The 20778-nt window shown below is 39.2% G+C and overlaps 1 pseudogene across 1 annotated transcript in view; it reads right to left on the bottom strand.

Moving 5' to 3' along the window:
* Positions 1–20778, bottom strand: part of LOC145491118 (transient receptor potential cation channel subfamily A member 1-like) — a 28788-nt pseudogene that overhangs the window by 1602 nt on the left and 6408 nt on the right. The window contains exons 9-28 of the transcript XR_014049773.1: positions 20393–20482; positions 19450–19535; positions 18651–18817; positions 17365–17477; positions 16963–17132; positions 16207–16291; positions 15541–15597; positions 14649–14723; positions 13864–13934; positions 13491–13629; positions 13262–13300; positions 11547–11627; positions 10330–10496; positions 9834–9894; positions 8397–8496; positions 5471–5613; positions 3984–4052; positions 3448–3558; positions 308–429; positions 1–92 (exon numbers count right to left, since the gene is read on the bottom strand). The exon at positions 1–92 is cut by the window's left edge and continues 1602 nt beyond it. The product of XR_014049773.1 is annotated as a transient receptor potential cation channel subfamily A member 1-like (transcript). The remainder of the gene's footprint in view (positions 93–307; positions 430–3447; positions 3559–3983; positions 4053–5470; positions 5614–8396; positions 8497–9833; positions 9895–10329; positions 10497–11546; positions 11628–13261; positions 13301–13490; positions 13630–13863; positions 13935–14648; positions 14724–15540; positions 15598–16206; positions 16292–16962; positions 17133–17364; positions 17478–18650; positions 18818–19449; positions 19536–20392; positions 20483–20778) is intronic.

The raw sequence follows: 20778 nt of genomic DNA, 5'->3' as shown, positions 1-20778 counted from the left end.
CTTCATTTTCTTCTTTCTCTCGTCTAGGATTCTGGGACATGTTTTCCATAATTTCTGATTGCTTTCTTAACATGTTGCAAATCTCATTAATTCTGAAAAATAATAATTAAAAAATATTAAAAAGTAAAAGAAAGATCACAGAGAAAAAAAAAGTTATAAATGTATGTCTAGGCGTCAGCCTGTTAATAGATACTGTACAAAAGATAAACTTCTCTTTCAGTTGCTGGGCTAAAATTTAGTTAAATTACTCACTAACTTACTAATTACCATATCACGTATCGATTTTGAAAATATCAAAATATCATACTTCACTTCCTGTTCTTCAAGCCTTTTTTTGACCTCGGCAACTTCTGGAAACTGTCCGTCTTGGCTGCTTTCTCCTCTATCATCCTCATCCGGATGAACGAACCCACAAATGGCATCATACAGCTTAAAGGACACAATTTTACACAGAGCAATTAATTTACATTATCATTCCATGTATTTTTTCCTTCCTTTTCATTGGCCGAGAGCCCGCCGCGTGACCTAAAAATATCTGCCTACAAACAATGGTCTGCTCATGCGTAATACCGTCTAAATGTGTTTAGCTGCAAATGATATTTTGCTCTTGCGTCATTGTAACCACGCTCTTGCGTGAAAAGTGGCAGATCGCTTTCCCTGAGCTGTCAGAGAATGATTTAAATATGAAAACAAACCTGGTGATGAAATAATTAAAACAATTATTGAACTCGGTTATCAGTCCGGAATATCCCGATAAATTAGGACATCTGTGATGTCACGAAACTCAAAACGTTTCAACCAATGAGAATGCGTGTTTTGAGTGGAGTGTTGTGTTTCACAACAAACCAAGAGATTCAAGATGGCGGACAAAGAGAGTCGCGAATACTTTCCAATGCCATGAATGCGGGCCTTCAGGAGATATATATTTATCTCGAATTGAGTTAAATACTGTCCAAATTATAAAATAAAAGGAAAGTTTGTGTTCGCGTTCCATGTCACAGACAATTCTGCCCAGATAACGATTATCCTCGGACCGAAGGAAGCACCACAGAACGCAATGCGGGCCACGTTTGACGAGCTGCTGTTATCATTCTTTGGAAAGAGACCGTACAATCGGTAAGCATCTTTACTCTGCATTTTTCTAAGCACAGAAATGATCGATATGAGAATTGAGGCTTTCCTCTTATCTAGGGATTATCGGGCCGAAATCGACAGCACGCGCGTGTTCTTATATGCCAGCAAAGGTAAATTGTAGATGTCCAAAATGTTATACGTTTTGGCTAAATCGAGGAAATGAAATCATCATTAAAACAGAATTTTCAATAACGCATACGAGTGAGAAATTCTTGTTCTTTTATACAAAATAAACTAAACCAGAAAAAACGTATCCGAAATTTTAGTGTTGTCAGATGCAGGGATAGTCAAATATTATGTTAATATATTCTTTGTAAATCTGAAATTTCTCCATTTTGGTATTTATTTCAAATATTTCTTGTATCTATTTGTTACTGTGCTAAAAGATATCACGTCTGATTTCCACATTTAAATTATGAAAACTTACATATAATTGCTGACTTTCCCAAGTTATTTACCCAAAAATATTAAAATATAATTCCTGGACAGGTTGACAAGGGAGCATTCACAATCCATCCACGTGTCCCAAGGTTTTATTATATATTTATTTAAAGTATACAAAACAAATTCAGTCTTGAAAATGAAATCCATTTTATTTTATTCACTCTTTAGGTACTCTCGACCTTGAATTTGCCTCTTAGCAGAATGCAGGACCTGAAACAAATCACAAGCGCTTAGAAGATTATTACATTGCTTACAGATGTCAATATTATTACAAATGTATTTTTCGTTTAAACATATGAATTTATTTTGAATGTAGTTACCACAGTAGTCTCACTAAATAAGAGGTTGCCCTCAAGTGGTCTGATAACTCTTATGTTTTCTATTTTTTATTACATATTCTTAACCAAACTGATATGTTTCCTGTTCACAACCAATTAATGTTTTGCATTAGTTTCACTATTAGTAATGTTCAACACTCGACACTACATTCTAAACTCTCGTACATTTTCAGTATTTGCGTTCATAAAAATTATTTTGCAAAAACATTACTTTCTGGTACATTCAAGCTTCATGGGGAGGTGAAAAGAATCATCATCTACTAGGAACAGCTGCAGTGTGTATAGTTTTTAAAAAATGCCAAAAAAAGAGTACAATGCCCCCTACAAACCTTAACTCTACATGTCTCTACCCTTTGTGCCATTCCTTGGGATACTGATAGCATCCATTTACAGGGAATCGCTGCACTACCCCTGGCCTGTCTGTTTCGCTGCCACTTCTGTGCTGTAGGTGGTTTTCAACAGGCTGCTGGCTCTCCAGTGATAAAACTGGGGTGCACATTCGGTGAATCCACCAAAACAGAGACCTCCCAAATTTGTTTAATTTCGTCCGCGTACTTAGCGACGTCTTATTTCCTCTCTTTTCCCTTTGTTTTTTCCCCCAAAATTCGGCAAAGTGCCCCGAGTAGTCGAGTATGCTCTTCCATGTACTTAAGAGAGAAATTGAAAACAACTGTCATAAAAATGAAGGAACGATGCATTACTCAAGCCTTATAACAACAGCGGTTCAGGTACACTTGTAACGCCTCAAATTCAAAGAGAGTTTACAAAATATCGACGTTGTTTACAACCGTGTAATTTGGCATGATGAAACTTTAACAACACTAGAACCAGTAAGAAATATACACAGCTCAATGAAAAATATGTGAACACTAGAAAATAACGCGTACACTTTACTAACCTTAATATTTGGCCACAAAATCGCGTCTACATCGTCGCTTGACACCAAAAAAACTCAATGATTAGAAGACAGTCAACGTTCTCCCACAACCAAAATGGCCGCTTATTCTCCTTCTCACCGTTTGGTCGGAAAACGTCCTGGATAATGCTGGACAGACTCTATGCGAGACTGGAAACAACATATTTTCTTGGTTCGCTTAAAAGGTCCGCCATTTTCCCTGCTAACAATAGCTTCATGACGTCATGACTGTCCTAATTTATCAGGATATTCCGGACTGGTTATCGTGATTTCAATCGCCTTTGGCTTGGGCAAATAATTGATCTGGTCGCAACTGACAAATCACGATATTTTGCTTAACCTCAGGGTCCAACAATTGTTAATTATTATACATTCAAAGCCTCAATCACTATTCTGGGAGCTGCAGATAATTCTGGAATTTTGCCAGGTATCGAACGCCGTACTCAATATTACTTTCCTGGCAACAAGTATAATCGCTGATAAAAATTTAATATTGGTTCTCTGAGAATAAATATAATCACTCGTACTGGACCAATATACTGCTTTCTACGGTGAGAATTGACATTAGCACCATTGTTAATCCAATATTAATTCCAAGAAAATAACTGATCTTACCCGTGTCTTTAACGGCGCCAATTTGTTCGGATATTCGACGTGCTCTTCAAACTGAACGTGTTTGCGAAGCCATCGAGGGAGCTGTTGCTCCGTGTCGAACAGCATTTCAATCTGTAGTCGTGTAAACAACATCAAAGTAGAACACAGAGTAAAACGATGTGTTTAGTTACTGAAAAACTAGCAGCGTGTCAAGCAGCCTCCTAGTTGTGCTTGTCACGCAATCTCCCTCCGTGACCGGTCCAGAGAGCGTCTGCGTAGAAGGTCACGTTTCCGGAGATCCTTGCACCGTAGAGGATAGAAGGAGTGGGGAAGGGGTGGGTAAAATGGACCCTTTTTGCCGGAGAAATTAAAGGGAGGGAGTGGGGTTGATGGATTACGGTTGACGTTTTTTTTTGCAGTGATGAAGGTGGGGATGCCAGGTTAAAGTTTTTCAGTTATAAGGAGGGAGGGGAGGGAGGAGACAGCCACTCCTTCTCAATCTGCGTTAGAATATCTGGTACAGAAGTTGTAGAAACGTTTGGAGAGGATAATGTTACCTGTGCAACGTATCTGTCCATCCTGGCGTGTCTTCGGATGTTGTCAATGTCTCCCACAGCAAGACCCACCTGTTTTCAAATATCGAACTGAGTTATTGCCATTTTACCTGCAGAGAGCATTTTGCGTAGACGAGGCAAAACCGCGAGCAGTTCAAAATTATACAATCTCAATTCTACCACAATAACCGCCCAATTTCCTTATGTTTTTCTAGAAGCTAGCCAAAATATTCGTACTTATCCTAGTTTTGCTGCAGATCACTGGGAGAGTGTCCTCGAAAATATCAGGCAAAAGTCTGACCTCTGAAAAAATCTCGAACAACTTGCGTTTATTATTTTGATACGAGTGATTTTCCTTCGTTGGCGAGCGATGCAAGCATGCAAAAACGAGGCGGAGCACGATGGCGGCCACGACGCATTTTTGTCTTTCCCCATGCCAGGACCACCCCCTTGCATTCGAACTTTCCCCTGCGGTTAATAATAGGCCGTATTCGTATTCTCGACACTGGACTGGAACTAGCTTGTAACTGATGCTAACGTGAGGAGTCTTTTCATGTTCGCCCGCATGGGCCTCCCTTGGAAGGTAGTTCCCAGTCCAATGCCGAGGATACGAATATGGTCTATTTTTCTTATGATCTCAACGAACTCAGGACAAAATAGAAGGCCTGTTGACAGACTAAGTATTAGAGGCACAACGTAGTCCTCTATTTGTATCAGTAAATAAGTAGTTGTAGACTTAATGACATTTTAAGATCTTATATCAATTTTAGTTCTATTAGATTTGTGGTGGTGTGTAGATTTAACCTTCCTTCCCCGTTTTAAAATTTGCTCGATGAAAAACAGACATAAAGGATATTCTGTACTCTATGCAATGACATAATTGTAAATACAAGGGAAAGATCAAGGGGTCCTTAAAAGAGGAGGGGGGAGGGGTTGGGAGCGATTGGAATCAATGTGATCACTGTGAATCTCTCTAATAAGGACGAATTTTTCTGGGAAGGAGGGGTAGGGGGGGACTTCCACATGACAAAGTCGGGCGTGCTCGTCAGAAAATTTGAACTTAAACCCTAAAGGAAACCGATCTGGGTGTGGGTCAATCTTTATTTGACCCATAAAAGATATCACATAAAACCAAGAGACTATGATGATATGGTTGCTCGATTACCTGCCGCTGTTCAGGAAAGCAGCCCGCGCTACTAGACCCGACTTAAGAGACCGACAGAAATCGAGCCTAAAAACGGAAGTAAGGGTGTTTCGTCTATTGTTTCTTCGTGTGCACCCTAAAAGGTACTTGGACAGCTAAACCTAGTGGCGTTTCGTCATCAACACCTGAAGTGAGACCAGAATCGTTGATTTAGACTCTTAAGCGAGACGTCCAGCATCACCGACGTTTTAATACGGGAGTCCATTCCCCCCCCTCCCGAGGGAATTCCTAACAATTACAGGGGTGGAGATCGCCTTAATTCACCACTAAAAGATCAGAGCCTCACCAGCATGTTCATCAGGATAATGGGCATCGCAAAGACAAAAATCACAAACAGTACGTTGACAAGATTGGAGAAAGGAAAAAGTTCCCACGGCATGAAGTTCTCCGAGTAATTCATTTCACCCAGCGTCATCACAAATGTTGTCACTAAGGGACCGTTCATTTTTTATGAGGGAGGGGGGGCTGGTGGGATTTGGGAAGCACCATTTAAAAATCGCATGACCCCCCCTCAGCTTACCAATTTTTTCACATGGCCCCCCCTTATAGCGGTCATTTTTTGGGATGACCCCCCCCCAAAAAAAAAAAATTGAACAAACAATATTCAGATTTCAACTTTTTTAATATTTCTCTATTATCCCCCTACTTCACGTTATTGTGCTCACTATGAAGACAATATTTACAATCTCTATACGACAGAGAGCTGTTGTTTAAAAAACAAATCAAAAGAAAGAGAAGTCAATTTCGGATCTCCTAGTTGTGGCTCGCCCTGAGCGTGTGGCATTTGGCCTCTCATTGGCATCTTCCTCATCTGAATTGATGAATGCAAGAATGACGTCACTTGAGTCATCTTCTCCCCCAGAGTCAATGGCATCACTGTCATACTCATCATTGTCACTTTCATCCCTTTCACTGCTGTCAGCACTTGCCCTGTTGTCATTTTGTGTCAATGTCCTGGCATTTCTCAGTGTTGGTTGGCCAGCTCTGAGAGGACTCTTCTGCTGCAAGCATGAATGTCTTACAATTGCCTTTACTTTCTCACTCTTGCTGCTTTTCAAATGCTGCTTCAGCCCGTGGTGGTTTGAGTACTTGTTTAGTTCTGGAACACGTAGCTTTTTAAGCTTGGTTAGATCTTCGCACAACTCAGTCCAAGGATAATCCTCCTCCCTACTTAACTTTGCCTTTTCTTCTGCTCTCTTTTTCCTTTTAAATTCCAGCACTTCAAGATGCTGAAGATAATCCACCACAAACTTCGATTTGACAATAAACTTATCTGCAAATAGAGCAACGCTCTCTGGGTCAGATAAAACCAGCCCGCCACTTCCATGCTCTTTCTTCTTTATATTGTTAATCCAATCGGGGAAAGAGCGCATTACTACATGAGCATCATGAAAGAGGCTCATTCCAAAATGCGCAATAATGGCGAAAGCGACGAGTCGTTTAAGAAAAGGTTTAGAGCTGAACGATCCAGGCAGTTTGACATCTTACAAGCAAAAGAAGCAATCTTTCTAAGTGCGGATGGCTGTTCAGAAAGGGCGAGTGAGTTTTCCATGCAAGGGTACCAGTTGAAGTCCAGTGATGGAAGAAAACTGAACTTCTCCATCAAAGAGCACAGAGCAATGGTGGAAAAGTTGAATGTCATATTGAAAGATGTAAAGGAACACGATTCCACGCTCTTTCAGTCCAATGGGCTTGCTTTAAAGCAGGGCGAAGAATTTGCCCACAGTTTTAATGCAAAACAGATCAAATGTACAGAAGCTAAGTTGACGAAGATCACGCAGGACATGGAAGCACTAGAAAATAAGAAGAGCAATTATAACAGCATATTCAAAGGCATACTCAAACAGCATATCAACAAAAGGAGAAGGAAAAAAGAAAACCGCAGAAAGTCAAATGAAAGAAAGAGGAAGCGGACTGAAAACAACGTCCAACGAGTTTATGGAATCTGTGTTGGAAACCCGTTAGGAACTGATCTTCCACAGTGCCTTGTGTACCCTCCTGGAACGGCCGTCCTGGAAGAGTGTCTTAAAGTTGAGGATGTTGCCACGTCGATATTTAGAAGAGATGGGCCATACATCGCACAGCTCTTGGAAGGGAATTATTTCACCAATGCTGCAAGAAGCAGAATCACCACCAACCTTGAGCGGGAAGTCAGAGATTATGTTTACACCTTCATGTACCTGAAGAGTACACTCTGACGGAAAGCATTGCTGCTTCTTGCAGCATTGGTGAAAGAGACTCCCATAGCAGCACAAGCAGCGACGAAGAACTCGACGACAGCGAAGATGAAGATGAGTGCCATTGAAAGTTGCATTCAAAAATAATATACTTCTTTTCAGTAGCTACAAATGCTTTTTGTCGCCAAACGTTTTTTTAAAGCAGAAGGAAAGTTTGTAATAAATTTGTATCGTGCCTTCTATGTTTATTCTATAGCAATTTTTTTGATATTCAAACATTACGCCATTTTAAAGTTTTACTAAAATATTTCACGTGACCCCCCCTTTTCCCCTTATTTTTTTGGGATGGCCCCCCCTCGAAAGCCATTTTTTTTCGCATGGCCCCCCCCCAAATCCCACCAGCCCCCCCTACCTCATAAAAAATGAACGGTCCCTAACCAGTGAGGAAGTGAAGCAAACATTTCGGAAGCGGAAAAAAGATCTTGTTACTCGTTGTGTATCAAACAATAAAATAAGAAAAACAAACTTAAAAAGAAAAAAAATCCAGTTTTCTAACGATGATAGAAATGTGGTGTTGGTGGAAAAGCTAAAATGAAACCATTGTGTTTAGTAACGGCTTGAAAACTTTAAGGTAATTTGATTAATTTATAAAGATAAATTGGAAATAATTGATACCATTGGCTGTTTGCCGAAATAACTGGCCTCATGTATTCAAAGGATACGCTCGATAAAGCAGGTTTTCGATGCCGCCATTTTGGATTGTAGTTGGATGCTTGACCGGTAGAGGGCTAAGGCAGAAGGGAGTAGCTACTGCCTCGACAAATGTTGCCTCGCCCCAACTCTCCACAGTTACCAAATCCAAGATGGCGACCTAATACGAAAATGTGAACTTGCCTGCCCAAACTACGCCTGCACTGCAGGCTAGCATGTCAATAAAAATAATTTTTATAGTTACTACTTTTCTCTGAATGTTGACTCTGGTACAAACGGGGTTTAATATGCCTTTTCCTCACGTCTTTCCACCCCTGATAAGACAGTTATGTGGCTTGAAAGCCATATTACTTACATGTTCATCTATCAGCAGGTAGAAAGTTGTTGCAAATGCCAGGATAAACAGCATAAACAACACCAAAACCTGTGGATGTCAGAAACATATAACAATCGACATTACCATGCTATCTAATACTTCGTCAACACCAACTTAACATTTTGCTATTTTAGCCCAGTTTTCAAGAGTATGTGACGTCGGGCCGGGTTGTTCGAAAACCGGTTAACACTAACCCAGGATTTAAGGTTAACCGAAGTATAAAATTTTCTTGCATAAAAACAAACATTATGCTGATAACCGAAAGCATAATGTTATTTTATCGCGAGGCATTTCCTATGTCTTATCAGTTTACGGGTTGTGCTCTAATCTGGCAACAATGGAAGTCTCCTGGCCAATCAAAAAAAAAGGCGCGTGTCAAAGTTAAGTACAAAAGGTTGGTTATCTCGTACACGCGGCCCCTTTCTACTATTACCATTATCGCAAGAAGAACTTTTCTGCTTTTTAGCGTTCAGACGTATTTGTTCTTTTTCCCTCCACCTCCCGGGTCACCGACCCGCAGACTGCCAACATATCGTATGTAGTATTTTACTTTAGTTTTTACTGGTGGCGAAAGTTTTAACCCCACCTTCCCTGAATAATCTTTGTTTGTAACCTTAGTTTCAATTAAACTCGTCACATTTGTGGCCATTTATCCCAAACGATTCGTTTCTATTGTCGTCTACCCATCTCTTCAGCAAACTAGTGCGACGCCTTGCGGAGCTCTCGATGTCTTAATGTTTGCGAATGACTCGAGATAAAAAATGTTTCTTTGAGATTTATTATTCAAAGAACAAACAATATGAACAGAAAACATTACCGCAAAGTTACAAAACTGAATTCAAAATTCTCGCTTATCCTGAGTTAGCTTAATCGGGCTTTGAACAACCCGGTCCGCTTACACCTGTATTAGCCTGTCATCAGGCTCAAAATAATTTATTCAAATGAAAATCTTTTTGAAAACAACACTATTGGTGGCTATTTTACCGTTCTTTGTTTGTTTGTCAGTTTTGCGTTAATTATCTAAAGCTCATGTAACGCTCAAAAGGAGGGAAATTACGGTGGCATATTTTACTAACATTACACCACTAAGAGGTACCAATTCTTAAACAACAGATTATCTCCTGTCAAATTGTTTTGGCTCAATACTCTGAAAGGTACTGCAAAAGCTCCCGCTGTGGACTTTTTGAGGCTGAACACTCAAAAGAGGAAAGTACCACGAGCAACTCCGTCCTTTTTATATGGGAATCCCCCGGAGTCTCACTTCCCGTCATTTCCCCCCCCCCCACCTCCTGTTCTCCTCTTACCAATATCCCCGTGGTTTCCCGCCTCTTCTCCCCCCCCCCCATTAATCCCTCCCATAACAAATCAGAAAGCGCTCGCCCCACCTTGATTAAAGTAATAGACATTGTCGCCAGCATGATGACATAAGATCCGTAAAAAGAAATTCTATGGAAAGAGAAAAAAACACTTTTTTTTACCACTGCGGAAATTGTCCGAGAGATATAATCGATAGATCATAAAATGACGTCACTAGTAACGTAACGCACAGCAATCTACGGAAAACTTGAGAGCGACAACAACAACAACAACAACAACGAAAATCCTTTATGTTTAAAACAACAGGTTTGCTTGCGGGGTCATGTATCTAGCTAAAAGATTAAGAAAACATAAATATGACCGATAATAATGATAATAACAATAACGATAACAATAACGATAACGATAACGATAACGATAATAACAATAGTAATAAGTATATATACGTATCCATCCACAGTACGCTACGTTCTTATCGCCTCCAGCTACTTGCGTTAAGGTGTGCCCCGTTCCACAAGCTTCCACAAACTAAGCCGACTAATACAGCATTCGGTTATGACTCACTTTCTTAAATAAAGGGTCACATTCATCCAGCCAAAGAACATGGCGATGGCTCCAACTTGTAGCTGCCAGCCAGTCTTGCAGTCGTAAGAGGGAAGAATATACATCATGGTGGAAATGTATCCAGTGAGTTCAAAGTAGTTCGAAGGTTGTTTGAGGTAACTTGCACCCTTAAAAAAATGAGAAGACTGATTTAAAGACGTTCACGTTCACAAGCAGGGAAAAAGAAGCCACTGTATTTAGCTTCATTTCAAGTTTTAAAACAACCAAGTGTGTTACTCTTAAACGGATAATTCTCAGAAATTGGATTAGACCTGAAGAATATATTTAATTATGTTAGTTAATAGAAATCTTCGAAATTAATTACCATTGTCTAAAGAGTTGAAAATTAATTGTAGTAACTGTATTGGACCATTTCCGGATGGAAAAAAAAATATTACAGTCAAACCTGTATTAAGCGGACCCCATATTAAGCGGACACCCTCTATTAAGTGGACACCAGCTGGAGTCTCTAAATATTCTTCCCAAATTTACTGTAAAATAAATCTGCATTCAGCGGACACCTCTGTCAAGCGGACGCGGACACCAATATTAAGTCATTTTGTTGCACAAAACCTTTAATAAGCGGACACTTCAAGGGCTTTTTACTTCTAAAAGCTCAGTTCAGACACCTTTAACATTGTTCAGCGATGTCGCTTTAAAGCTAAGTAGATTATTCCAGATTGATGCATTGAATGTCTGGACATTGTGCTATGAGCAGTCTTTGATCTTACACTGTGTTACACTGTGTTACAAAGGGGTTAATAATTAACTAGTATTGCTGAACCTGTTTAGAGCGGACATCCTATATTGAGCGGACACTAGTGAGGGTCCCAAGGGTGTCCGCTTAATACTGGTTTCACTCTATTGTACCATTATTGTACCATCAAGCCACAAGACAAGACACAGAAAAGTCTTCACAAGAGATCCAATTTTTAAGCCTAACGGCTAAATTTTTGGCCTGTTTTACGGCTAAAGTTTTGGTCCGTTGTACTATGAGAGTTAATGTTTAACTTTTGAAAACAATGGTTATTAATTTCTAATTTCTGTTAACCGAAAGAAATCAATCGTTAGCAGTAAAGGCCAGCATGCCATTGAGATCCTCTTTAAATAAATACATAGACAATAACAACACAGGTTACAAAGATTTATTATCATTTTTTTCATATCTTGTTTTTTACCTTTTGTACAATTTGAGTAACTTCCTGTAACAAATGAACCAGCGCAAACACAAGAATAATGTACGTCAGAGCTTGAGTGGTCTAAAAATGATCAACAAAAAGACAAAGTTTACATTTAGTCTTTCTTCTCTTTTATGACATTCAGAGATTCATCACTAACGTTTTAAGAACTAAATCTAATTTAGGGATCTCCAGAACAATCAGGCGAGATGGTAGTCGATACTGTGTAACGGTGCCTACTTTTGTTAGTGAGCACACGTTATGCGCATCACGCAAGGCAGGCTTAAGTGTCACGCGCGCGCTGGGGTTGACACTGACGCGATCAACTACGCTACCAAGTACACGACTGAAATGAAAGCAAAATTTTCCCACTGTGACCAAATCAAATTTAGTGAAACCTGTACTTAAACCAGAAACACTAGAATAGCAGCATATCCCTAACCACTAACTGTTAACGTCTTCCAGCTGAAGAACTAGCTGTTGTCTGTCGAAAATTATACTGAAATCCAACTGTAAACATGTACCTGCAGATGGCGTAGTGCGCGCGCTAAACAAGTACGAGATACGCAAATGTTTTACTTACTGGGGAGGTGACAGGAAAATATGTAACGGGCACCGTTAAAGTTTTCAAAAAAAAGATCAATAACTTTAAAAAACGCGTGGCTACCCCAACATTTTATGTTATGAAATGGAAGTGGCAAGCCTATTGAACACGTGATTAGTTTCTGGTAATTGTGAGCAAAAGGTATTTAGACTGTATTTTATCTGAACCAGAGGAAGGCTGTTAGAGACCCTAAAAGCGCCGTTGCAACGATTTTGTCATGTTACCATTTACCATGCAGTTTTAAGATCTCTTTTAATGTGTTTGCTTTCCTGTCTGTAAAGGCGATTTCTAAGAAAATCTGTGAAGAAATATCCTTTCCTTCTTTTTTCAGAAAAATGCTGATGTCAGCATTTTTGTTGAGATTTAAGGCTAATCATCTCCAAAAAATGCATGGCTACCCCAATTTTTCTTCGGGGATTCCAGTAGCCCTTGCAAAGATCTACTTTTTCCGCGTGGTCCTAGCCTGGCGCAAAAACCTTTGTATTTAGTAGGTAAGTTATGTTTCACAATAAGATTATTCGCTCTCGATTTCTATCGCGTGAGTCAACTATCACGCATAGAAATCGAGAGCGAATAATCTAATTGTTTAAGTATAAATCTGTTAGTCGTTCAAAACTTTATCTAAATCCTCTTCACAGACACTTCGAAAACGCCAAGAAGCGGCCTCATTTTGTTAACAAGGGAACTCTGCTACGCTACTCTCCATCGATCACAGAATAGATAGTAAGTAGCGTAGCCAATCAGAGAACCAGAACGGCATTCGTGATTGAACGCTGGTAGATGTTCACTAAAACAGAATGGATCGTGAGTAGATTTATACTAATTTTATATATTTTGTTTTTCAAGGCGTACAACGGTTAGCGGCGCTTTTAGAGAGTAGTTTGGGTCCCTCGTGAAGTTTCCCATTTATAATCTTATCAACGAGTAGAAGGAGCGTTTCAGAAAATTATGGAGCCATTATGGCGAGAAACGTTGCTTACAGCTTCAAAACGTAAACTGTGGGCTGAGTGTGGTCTCTGGTCGAGTTTTGAAGTAAAACTTTTTATAGATTATGATATTCGAGTCACGCTAATAAACTGATCTGTATTAAACATATATGATGTCTACTAACCATGTTGGAACGCGTCTTCGGAAAGTCCTTAAGGTAGTCCTTTTAAAGCAAAGTACATTGTTTGTTAGTTGAAATGCAGTTTAAAGTATCAAAGCTTAGTGGTCCGTTGGCCAAGTTGCAGTTACCCTAGCGTTACGCATGTGGCTGCATACAAGTCCTTCGCAACGTTTTGCCTCGAGTACACAGCTTAACTCTGAGAGTGACTTATTACGAGGCTCGTAACACTTACTCGTCTCGGCACCGTATCGTTTGTGGCACAGAACTTCTTCTCATTTTCTCTAGAGTACAAGCTCAAGGCAGTCAGCGGTATTAAATACGTCAGGTAAAGGATTAAGTTGAAGATGAGTGATGTGAAACCAAACTTTTTCCTGGAAAATAATTAATAGTACAGATTGGAACATTAGATGCTGAGTGTATAATTTCTTCGTTTCGATTTTAGAATATGAAGTTCCAATTCGAGCTTCGAAACCTATGTTTTAAATTGGAAAATTTTGGTCTAACTGATATCAAACTATTTATTTATTTACTTTCTTGATCGAATCCAGCTATATTTATCTAAGTTCAGGAGGATGCGGTAATAGCAATAATAATCCAAGACTTGCCACTTCAGATGCATGAGTGAGAAGACTACTTCGTGAGTCAGGCAGTTATCGCGGCGATACTTTGTCATAGTCTGAAAACGTAAAAATAAAAATGTGAAAATAAAAATGGTTTCTGCAACAAGCAGTGGCAGAAGCTTCTCATACTTCTCTCTATACAAGGATCAAAACTGCGACACGCTCTCCTAAATGGCTATGCACATGGGTTGTAAATGTTTGTACCTTTCGTAGCTGTCCTCTACAAAACAGCAACTTGAGTCGACCAATTATGCAAGTTTTGAGGATTTGTTAGTCTATACGTAGTCTACTAAATACCATTGCAATTCGTGATATTATTAGTAAATATATGAAAGATAATATACTTGAACTTCGGAGAAATATATGAAGACATGATTGATCATCATATATACACACAACTTTTAAAGCAGTTGTGAAATTAAAGCCTAAAAAAATAAAAAAAAAGGAAAAAAAAATTCGGGTTTGAAAGGGATTCGAACCCATGACCTCCACGATACCAGGGCAGTGCTCTACCATCTGAGCTATCAAGCCAACTGAGAGCTGGTCACATTGTGAGTTCGTAATATATCCATAGATGGTGAAATTACAAGTAACATACACTTGAACTGTGGAGAAAGATATGAAGACATGATTGATCATTGCAGTTTGATACACAACTTAAGTAGCTGCTATTACTGGCATTAATTTTTAATTTTTTTCTATAGATAAATGTGAAAAATAAAAAAGAGATGGAAGAAAAAGAAAAGAAGTTATTGAAAACAACTACTTACCTTCAATACAGTCAACTGGTCAATCTGGGGATTAGGTGCATACTTTGCTTGAATTATTGTTAAATCTCTTTTGACCTTAAAGAAGTGATATCACCACTAGATGAGAGATCTAATGCCTTTCCGACAACTACTTTGTGTGCGAAACCTAGCTGAGGAAGCGCAGTGGCCTGAGTTAGGGCGCTGGACTCCGGATATCGAGCGAGCGGTCCAGGTTCGAGGCCTGGGCGGGGTCATTGTGTCGTATTCTTGGGCAAGACAGTTTATTACACCCACAGTGCCTCTCTCCACTCAGATGTATCAATGGGTAATTTCATAATGGGGAGGGGGTGACCCTGCGATGGACTAGATTTCTATCCATTGGAGATCGAGTAGAAGCTCTACCACGCACTTCATACTTCAGAAACCAGGGTAAGCTCCGCTGGTATGGATCATTTGTCTGGACGCAGGCTTTACCTTGTTTTTCTTTAAGGAACCTAGTGCATGACCATAACAATGCAAATGAAAGCCTTTAAGCCCTACTTTTATTGGTGCTGCTTGTGATGCTGTTCAAGGTAGTTCTTACTCTTAAGTTTGCTAAAGATTGAAACCGCTTCATTGTCGGGAGTATATCAGCGCTTTAATACGCATGTAATTATGTTTGTCCTCGTGATCTAGCATCTGTTATTGTTTTGGGGTTAGGGACATTGTTTCTGTTGTTTTATCTATTGTTCTCTCAAAGAAAATTGAAACTTTCATGAGAGCAGCTATCCAGACCCTCACTGCACGAGCCATCATTCAAAATGGAAACTTAATTGACCAGTAAATTGTTTGTTCGAATAAAGAACATAACGAGTTCAGTAATCTAAATAAACGTTAATTAAACGTTTATTAAACGAGAGTTGAGGTGCTTTACCTTATATTCAAGTTTATTTTGGTCTCCTTCCGTGGTAACACACTGATCCAAAATGCGCTGAAACGAGGATGAAACTGTTAAGAAATACATTTTCCCTCAGGGTTACATGCACAGTAAGGGAATCCATACTTATATCTAAACGTAACTCGAAAACTCGAGCCTGATCCACTGTCGAAAAGTATCAAAAAGGTACGATTAGGTATTGATTATTCCCAAATTCGAAACAAATAATTCTGCGTTACCTTGTTTGTTTGCTTTATTATTTTTTGCCATTAATAAGTATATTTACAAAATAGCAATGTCTAAGACAGGGAAGCCCAGAGAAGCCAATAAGGCTCATTTATAAGCCAATACGGCTTAAGTAAAGGACTAAGATGTACCAAAAGAATACAAATGCTATCATCGGCAAACAAAATTACCATAAATTAGGATAAAAGGTATTACCCGGCTAGTTACTTGATATCGCAGAAGATCAAGACAGCCATCGAGAGTGTGATTGAAGTTCGGAAAAATACGTATACATTATTACATGTGTCAAAGTGAATAACCTCTCAGCACAACAGTATTTGCGCGCTGCCGATATAGATTAATTAGCTCAAGAATTTTAACTTATAGAAACATGTCATTACTATCTGCCATTAACACGTTTTTCTACAATGGTCTCACCTTTGCAACTTCTGGCATTTTAATGACGAGAGCTTGCATCATAAGTAAGGGGCCTCGGGACGATGAAGATAGTGCCTCTCTCCACCTGACATGATTAACAGAAGAAAAAAAAATAGGTACGCAATGCGTACATGTGTCTACTGCGATATTTGTTGGGGAAGGGATGGGAAGAGCTCATCAGACCTAATGAAGTTTAGGGCTAGCGCTTGGGCCTGCGATACACTCTACATGGGAAGGGAACTGGTACATCTTCAATATCCTTATGAAAGGGATCGTGCGTTGAGATAAGATAACTTAAACAGAGACTGACTGATTTTGTAAATGGGTGAAATGGAAAGGCCAAGGATGCCCTGTGTTCGCAATTGTTCCATTTCAGTTTTAACATCAGAACTGACTGCAATTTGTTTTCAGATAGGTTCGTCACATATAATCTTCAAGAGTTGTTACTCTGCTTAGCCCTACATAATGTATATGAGGTACTGCCTGTGGTACTAAAATTTACAACAATTCTTGTCTCTGTATCTACTTGTGATCTATATATGGTTTTTGCAGCTGCTGGGCGCAAAGGAAATTGTTTTCGAATCACTTGAGCAGGTTTGGTTCTGCCAACATTAAACTGAACGTCGCATTTTCGATCCACCACAAGGGTACACACCACGACAGCTATATTCGCACAAAATTCCAGAACTGTTCAATATCATAGTTGTCTTTTCACGAGTCTTCCAATCTCTTAACAATGCAGACATCTACACTTACCTGGCATGCTCAGCAATTGCCATGGCAACATTACCCTTTTCGTTGATTAAAGCGATGTCCAAGAGATTGTTATTGTAGGAGTTCATTAGGATTTTCTGTTCTTTAAGCGTCAGCAGGTAGATCACAATCTCGTGATGTCCTTCCAATGAAGCCAGATTTAGGGCAGTGTCCTATCACGACAAAACGTGTTCATTCTCTCAGTCCTGCATAACCCAGCTTAACGAAAAATATATTTTTTACAACCATACGGGAGATGCATTATTAACACTCGAAAACCCTAAAAGGATTTGTAGATACTGTAAAGTGCATGATCACTATAAGAGTAGTTTGAAATGTTCAACAATGTACTGTTAAACGCGAATGGCTTTTCCTGCCGCTTAGGTTTACATTGATGTGGCTGACCTTATTTTCATCCAAAGCATTTAAGCAATCCGGACGTTTGGCCAAGATAGACATCGCGCATCTTTTTGATCCTCGAATGGCTGCAAGATGCAAAGGTGTCTTCTGATGTTGATCTCTGAAATAAGCATGATAGAGAGGAAAGTTCGCCTATAGCTGTAAACGTAACAGATCTTTTCACGGTTTCTGACGTCATCTTGCTTGGGGGCAAACACGATAAAACTTACAGTAAATGTCTGGGAAAAAGGAAAATCTTATGTCTATCAAATCAAGGAAAATTCGAGTTCTGCAAAACTAAAAATACCTCAAAGCGTAAGATACAAGGTGAAAGAATTTACTGATCACATTTAAGGGAAATAACCTCGCTAGAAAAGCCGCCGTTAAGGTTTTCATTTTTCCATACATTTGTCTGAAAAAAACCGAGTCGCAATTAGCGGAAAAATTTAGAGACATTTGTATAAAAAATTAAAAGTGCAATTCTAGCTATGTTTTTCAAATTTCGTCAAAGAAACCTCTACCGGGTATCTGTTCTTTGCAACACATAAAATACTTAGAACGTCAATCACCCTCGACTTATTGGCCATCGAATTTTTAACTGTTCCCGACCTTTATAGCAATTTTTGCTTTGTTTGCCTCCCAAGCAAGATGGCATCAGAAACCGTGAAAAGGTCCGATTGATCTAGTACTCAAAATCGCACCAACTTTAGGCCGGCCGTGCAGTTTAATATAAATAGAATTTATATACATTATGTACATGACTTACTGATCCTGAACTTCTACTTGAATCAAGTTGTTGTATTCAGTTGTGTCTATATATTCTATCCAGTAACCTGAGACGTGTATAAATCTGGACTCAATTTTACCAACTGTTTTTAACTGATGCGTGTTCTATAGGGGAATCGTTGTTTTCAATACTTGCCTTATTAACATACGGGCTTTTGCCTCTGATCAAGTTACAAAATTATCAGCTCTGAATATTGAACGTTCCTGGCCAGGGGTCTGCCACGATTAACTGTCCCTCAAAATTGTGCTCGATGTATGAAATACTTTTGGATTGGACTCTTGGATTCATTAGTACTTGCTATCCATTGGGAAATCTTACAGTTTATGAAAGACAATATCTCCTTCAAGATTACACCCAAAAAGCTTTTTAGCAATTACTAAGTTTACTCACTGGCTCTTTAAATGTTAGAATTAGATTTTTATCTTGCTCTGAGCACAGTCATATGCTGGCGAGGCAAAATGAAACATTGACTCCAGAAAAATATTTCACTTAAAACCTAGTTAACCATAATTCTCTATAGTGGCTCCTTCCGATAGCAGGTGCTCTACCACTTGATCGTGTCCGTTAGAACAAGCGAGATGAAGAGGGGTCATACCCATGTTGTTTTGTAAATTAATCATGCGAACATTCCTTCCAACCAGAAGACTCTCTACTATTGGCAGCCAGCCATATCTGGAACATACATAATATCTGTTACGACTGGACTGCATTGGAATGGCATTGGGCAATATGGATGGCGCAGTGCTGAGAGTACTTGCCTCCCACCAATGTGGCCAGGGTACGAATCCAGCCCGGTGCCAGTATGTGGGCTGAGATTGCTGTTGCTTCTCGCCTTGCTCCGAGTGTTTTTCTCTGGGTCCTCTGTTTTCCCTTCCTCCACAAAAACCATAGTTGTTCAACCCTTTGAACAACTGGGACCTGTGATACATCTTAGGCCCTGTCCACATTACGCCGGAGGAATTTCAAAAAGGAGTTTCACTCTGAAAACTCATCAAATGTTTTCCTTCCACACCACGCCGGGAGGAATTAAAAAGAAAAAAAAAAAAACGCAACAATCATAGGTCGTTTTGGATTTGTGTTTTTGGGAAAACTTGGTCAGGGAAATCGCCTGATCATCGCGACGCAATCGTTTTCGACGACCTCTGTTTTCAAACCGTTGTCCGTCCACGTGAAGACGAAAATTCCTCCGGTCTCGAAAACCTCCTTTTTCGTAACTGATTAATGTGGACGGTAGGCGTAACCGTAGAAATAAAGCTGCGTTTTCAAATTTCTCTGGCGTAGTGTGGAGGCTGCCGTAATCTTACTTTGCTGCGATATGCAGAGGCGTGTCCATGTCATTGGAAGTCACTCCAGCAGCAGCTTTGTTTGTGGCCATTAGAAGAGCAACGTTCTTAAAATTGAAAAAAAAAACACATTGCATATAAAATAAAAATACAAACAGGACGAGAATATAACATTGTGTAAAATGTTGAATTATTCTCGCATTGTGATTGGTTCTCACTTATGCATGATCTATTGGAGGACAGGCGCACAGATGACGTCATTAACGATTATTAAACACAAAATAAGTAGATTCCATGTTGTCGTTCGTCTTGATTATTTTCTGCTTTATTTTTCGTCTTGTCTATTTAATAACAGAAAACGTCAAAATGTAGCAAGAACATTAGCGACACACCCGGCTTTCGCTTCGTATGCCACGTTTTTGTTCTTACCACATTTTGACATGTTTCATGATCTATTACTGAACAGACGCACGGGAGCATGGAATCTATTTGTTAAATTTCCAATAACTTTGTATAATTTTTACAATGACCCAGCAAAGGGAAGTAAAAAAGCCGATTAAAATGCTAGGTATGGTCCAAACTCTTGTTTTCTAGTCTTTGTTTTTGCATACCACACACTTATACTAATTAGCAGAAAATACTACACACTATATAGCTAACAAGTAGTTTCTGTTTTACAGATTAGTAAAATCACTCTATAAGAAAAAGGTACAGAATTTCTGATTTTATTTCAAGTAAATCAGCCATGGACAAAAACTGCAGAATATCATTGTCGAAGCTATAGTGGGATTTCTTAGAAAATCTCTTTGTAATGCAAGTGACTTGTAATGTAATGAAGTGTAATTGTGGATTAAATAAAAAAAATAATAAACTAAAATAAAATATCCTCATTCATAACGAGGGAATGAAACAACTGCAATATTCCAGGAATGTCATAAGAAAAGTAACTGAGTTGTTTAGTTACTTTGGCTTGTCCACTCATTGCAGCATAGTGCACAGGGGTAAAACTATTCTCCTGATCCTTGTCCGTTATAAGGTACGCTGATGATGGCACCTGCCCAAAGAGCAACGAAACTAGTTGATATCTTTCCAAATAGGGTGTATACTGGTAGCAGTAAATGATAGTAACAATTTTCTGACAGTTTGTGGAAATAGTTTTGAATCCGAAAAGATGCTTATTTCTTAAAATCAAAATGTATTCGCGAAATTTACTCTCATAATCGACAATTAAATGGATACTGATGTGCGAATGACTTTCCAGCATCAAAATTAATGGCAAGCAACTCTGATAACCTTCTCATTAACGAAAATCAAGTTATTTCTCCTGCTCATCTTTACCCAAACGAATCT

Source organism: Orbicella franksi, chromosome 6, assembly GCF_964199315.1.
Source record: "Orbicella franksi chromosome 6, jaOrbFran1.1, whole genome shotgun sequence".
NCBI classification, from domain to species: Eukaryota; Metazoa; Cnidaria; class Anthozoa; order Scleractinia; family Merulinidae; genus Orbicella; species Orbicella franksi.
The sequence above is the reverse complement of the archived record's forward strand: the minus strand, read 5'-3'. Positions and strand labels throughout refer to the sequence as shown.